This window comes from Chaetura pelagica, unplaced genomic scaffold, assembly GCF_000747805.2.
Source record: "Chaetura pelagica isolate M959 unplaced genomic scaffold, ChaPel_1.0 scaffold220, whole genome shotgun sequence".
NCBI lineage: Eukaryota > Metazoa > Chordata > Aves > Apodiformes > Apodidae > Chaetura > Chaetura pelagica.
Window position 1 is genome coordinate 1,226,361 of NW_009951982.1, and position 5,417 is coordinate 1,231,777.

At 37.3% G+C, this 5,417-nt stretch overlaps 1 protein-coding gene across 2 annotated transcripts in view; it reads left to right on the forward strand.

The window, feature by feature from the left end:
- GRID2 (glutamate receptor, ionotropic, delta 2) overlaps positions 1–5,417 on the forward strand; it is a 716,811-nt gene that overhangs the window by 597,341 nt on the left and 114,053 nt on the right. The window lies entirely within an intron of this gene.

Here is a 5,417-nt window from a genome sequence, read left to right on the forward strand (position 1 = left end):
ATTATGCTGAAATAATGTATTTTCCTAGTGACATTTTTTCTTAATTAACTGTACTCCTATCTTTATGTATTCAATATTCAGGAGAAACTCTAAATGCATTTTGAAAAAAAATGTTAGAAATCAATTATATCTTCACATATTGTATTTTTTGATGAAGCCAATTTTTTTTTAAAGTTTAGCATTCAAAAAAGGTCTAGAATAAAAGCTTTAGGACTAAGAACTGGTTCCTAATTTGTACTGCGCATCTAATCAGCCTGCTGACCATAGAAACTCAGGGTTTTTTATATCAGCTCTCAGTTGTAAAATGGAAATATTACCTAACTTCTTTCATAAAAAAATGTTTTATGTCTTCCGATAGAAAGCAAAACTTAAATGCCAGTCTCATTAATTGGCAATTTTAGTTGCTCTTCAAATTAATGCCAGGTCCTGACACATTCCTATATCAAGCTAGACAGACTTGCTGAGCCTGAAATGCACAGCACTAGGCTGGGAAATTCAGATACCAAACACCTTAGGAATCGAATCAGTCTTCATTTTTTTCTAGCACATAGACCAGCAGGTTTGTGACATTATATTTCCACCTTTAAACATAAAATCCCCAAATTCTAATTTTATTAAATTAAATCTAGACTCGCATGTTGGTGTGTATATGTACCTTCATAAAGTCATCTGTCCGAAAAAAGCACTGCAGTCCTGTGGTACCCATGCTCCTTTTCCATGTGTCTCAATGGTTTGGACAGGCCTCTTAACAGCATCCAAAAATAAGTAAATTTTGGCAGTTGTGTCTCATGTATCAAATGTGTTTGACAACTACAAATGATCACTAGAACTGACAACATATACTGAGAGCTATTGTCATGTATACAGTACACATTTGCAAACATTGGATGTGGTTTTATGTGCGTAGCACTTTCAGTGGTTTATTTGATTGTCTCTTTGAAAATGTAATTCCAAGGAATAATCATGCTCCAAGTAAAATGATGAGTAGTATAGGCATTTCTTTGCAGCAATGTGATATCACTAGCATTAAACTGCCAGGAGATATGCTTGAATTTTCCCCTAAATTGAAGTTAAGACTCAGGCAGTTCTCAGAGGCATCTAAAATAATGGATTTCTGTATCTTGTGTGCACCTGCTTGCTTGAGTAATAGCACTGGGTATATGAGGCAGTATATTTAGAGATGTTGTGTCTGACACATTCTGAAAGGATGTGGAGGATGAATGGCAGTGTGAAAATCCAAAAAAACACCTTCATTCCCCTAGAACTAAATCCAAGCTTGATTAATTGACTGTGAGAAGGTAATGTCTGGCTTTAGTATAAATGCTGATCAAGACCAAATGAGGCAAAAGGGAAAGTAGAACTGGGTGTCTGTAGCATCTATCCATCTTTCTGTGTCCTTTCAAAAGCCTCCTAAGGTGATTTACTCAGAAGAGTTTCTTTGATTGTAATGGTATCTAATATGACTATTTACTATATTTGGGTAAAGAATGGGTAAGTTGGAGTCAGGTCAAGTAATCATTTATGACTTCCTAGAGTTCACCTGTGTAATAAATATTTAATTGAGGAAACAAAGAAGAACAGTTTAGCCAGGAACCAAATGTTTCTTTTGTGGAGGAGGACCGTAACCCACATTTTTATGTGCAAAGGTATCTAGAAGCTGAGGAGGCAAGCCTTACTTGTTATGCTAATTTACATCCCTGCACAGAAGCTTACTCATAAGTTGGCAGTTTTGGCTATTTAATGTAGGGAGGAAGTGAGAAATGAGTTTTAACTCTATTAAAAATACTCCTCCTTTGCTTGGATGACAGCAATTTCATCTAGAAACCAATCAGCCTTTTTCAGCGGGGGATACCCAACACACCAGATGAGTGTGGGTTTAGAGGGGAGCCCATGGTAGTTTTCCATTGCTTTTCTGGCCTGTGGGGAGTCCCTCCTCTGCAGCAGCTGTACCATAGTTGTACCCACCCATGTGGCTCTTCTTCATAACACTAACTGGTGGGTGGGTGCCAGGAAAATTGCCTGCAAATTGCAAAGGCAGGAGTAACAAAGCAGTTTTGAAGCTGCTGACAGGGATGTCTCCCTTTTTCAGCTGTTGAGGTTTTTTGTTTCCCTTGGATCACTTGTAATATTAAAATGTATGTAAAAGGAGTAGGCCAAAATTAACATTGAAAGTAAGCGAATAATGATACCACATGAATCTTTTGATTAAGTTAACCAACCATTGTTTTCCCTGGTTACTGAGATGGAAGTCCACTCTCAGTAAATATAGGAAAATGAAAGCTGTTGGATTTTTAACTTGAATTCTATATTTAGTCAGCTTCCCAGCATGCAAATTAAGGGGATCGCCTTCATTACAGCAACATCCTGGTGTAAAAACTTCCTGCTGCTTAATTTTTATTCTTCCACTGTCAATAGGGAAGGGAGAGACCATAAACTGGGACTTTACCTTTTCATTGCTTTTGAAGATAGTGAGATGGTGTTGGGTTAAAAATGTGTGATACCTTATCTACCAGATGAAAACTGAGATGAAGGAACATATGTGGTTTTGGCTGAAGAGTCTGCTTCCCCCACACTAGGATAGAGTAAAGATAACAGTGAAGGTGAAAGAGAATCTTCTGCAAACAGGCTGTTAGGGAACAGTGATAATAAATCTGTTGAGTGGGAGTGTTCGTTGTTCATGCCCAGATATACTTGTTAATAGAATATTTTTAGGTATAAGCATGTATTCTGTTCTTACAATAGCTTATCTCATTTCTATATCTATCCTCAAAGAAGAAAATCCTCGCTATACAGAAAAGTCATCTTTGAAGTCACTTTTCTCTTCTAGCAAATCTGAGTCATGAACTTATGCAAGGTGATAGCTGATTTGCAGTGAAAAACCAGGTTATTCAGCTTTCAAATGTAAGCATTTTTATTAGTGATTTCCATCAATAAATGACACTATAGCATTATTCTCAGTGAAACTTAAAAGGATGAGTTTTCTTCTTTCTTCGGTTCACTGTGAGCTGTCATAGTTGTACTTTAGTTCATCTGAGTTTGAGAGATTACTTTGATAACAACATTACAGGAGGCACCTGAAGTGGAATTTGAGTCTAAATTTTAAAACATGTTATTTAGGAACATAATTAGAGATCCTGCATTAGTGATGATGGAATTCCATAAGGTTAGGAGTTCACTGCACAGAAGCACTCTGAAAATTTAATTATAACTAGAATTCCTGACATGAAAACTGAACTAACGCATCTGAGCTGTCTGTGATTCACTTGCCTGTGAAGTAGTCAGGTGCCACTCTGTGGCATCTGATGGATGCTTGGAAGTCTTGCCAGAAGGGTTTTATAAAGCATTTCCTAACGCTTAGAAAATTCAAGCAAAAAAAATGTCTTTCAGTATGTGAGCTTTTTTTTAAAATTCCCTTGACACCCAAAATCTGGAGTCACAGAACTGTGTACAGAGAAAACAAAAAAGATTTTGGGGAAAGTGCCTGTTGAAAGACACAGAGACTTTACAGGAGTTACTGTTTGACCTTACGGTCTCACTGAATTGTCTTTTGTTTTGATTGGTTCATAGTTGTTCAGTTTCAGCTAAAGGGGACTCTCTCTCTCTCGTGTTCATAATGTCCTCCCTGACAGGCTCTTAGCTAAAGCAGCGCTTTAATACCTCAATGACATTGTTCAGTTTAATGTTAATTGTATATACAGATGGCCAGTTTTCAGTTCATTGTGCACAGTTCTTTTTGCCAACCCACAAGGTACAACATATAACACTGCCAGTAGGGTATGGAAAGGCCACTACTATGCAAACTGTATGTGACATCTTCTTAGCCACTTACAAATATGTACCATAAATGATAACTGTAGTTGATTGAGGCTTTAGAGCATTTGAAGCCATTAGTAACAGGGATTGGGTCTCAGCATCTTGAAATCTTATCAGAGGTTGCCACTGTGCAAGGTTATTTGTTAAGATCGGGAGCCAATATTTTCTAAAATAATAGCAAGCATATGTCATTTTGATACATTCACAGTGGCTGCAAGTAGTGCCTTTATATGGGCATGCAGTCAGGTGCAGTCTGAAAAGGACACCTGACAGAAATATAGGAGAGGATCTCCAGAAACTCCTTGTGCTTGTTACACATGCATATTGAGCTCTAGTCTGTTTGCCTCTGCATGTGTGTATGCTTATGATTATATCATGTAAAATTATTGTTCTATGTTGTAAAACTACCAATGAAAGATTACCTGGTCAGAGCCTCTTTTGAGCAAACAGCTGTTGCTAGGCTCATTGTACAATTGCTAGGCTTATTGCACAATTATTTATGATTATGTAATTGAATGGTACTATATTTGGTAACTCCCAAATTAAATTTGAAACCCTGCTAAGTTGTTTTATAAAACAGTGCATTTCAGCAGCATTACTATGAGAGATTTTTTTCCATTCATTTTTCACTAGTGGTGGGCAGCAAGCTTCACGGTTAAAATCTGGTCATAGACCAATCAAAAGATTTGCTTTCAAATATCAAGAATTGCCTGATATTACAGCATCTCGATATTTGTAGTATAAGTCTAGTATTGCTTCATCTAAGAGCTCCTAATAACTTCAGCAAATACAAGTACATGCCTCAATTTTCAAACTTTAGCTTCAGTCATTACTCTTCTTTTGTAATGACATATTAAGAGAAAAACAAAATATACTTTTATGATAAGTTTTCCAGAACTTTCAGAAGCACTATACAGTCTAGCTGTTCCCTGTCTCAGTGTAATTATGCTTCAGAAGTCACTTCCATAAACTAGATTAAGTTACTGCACAGTATTATTTTTAACGTTTTCTTTTATCTATGATGCACTTTGATTTTCAGTTGAAAACATCATATTTTGCTAATTCCACAGAAGGACAGAATTTGACCACTGTAAAGTTGCTAATATCTAAAAGAAATAATTTATTTTGTGAGTGTAGACTTAAAAGCCAGGAATTAATTCCTATAGCTCTTTGTCACGATCCGTGACCTATTATATCTCCTTATTGGAGTGTATTAACTTATCAGGATTTGCTGAGAGATCCACACGTGGGTATCGCCTCACACAGAGACTACAGGAACTTATGTCCTGACTTTTTTGAGTGAATAACTCGCTCAGTGCTTACTAAATTTCTAACAACAGCAAGGTTTATTGTGGGGAAAACAAAGCAATTTGGGGCAGGAGGTTCAAAAGGAGTGATTACAACACATTAAACATATATGGGTACACCTTAGTTACACATCTTATCCACGTGAGGGAAGCAGAGGGGAGGGATTTGCCCGAATGGCTGGATTATATTTTCCCCTATAAGCTGGGGTAGCCGGAATTGTCTCACCACGGCAGTGCAGGTTCGATGAGCTGGTAGCAAAGAGGCTGCGGGCACTCCAAGCGCAGGTCGCCCCCCCC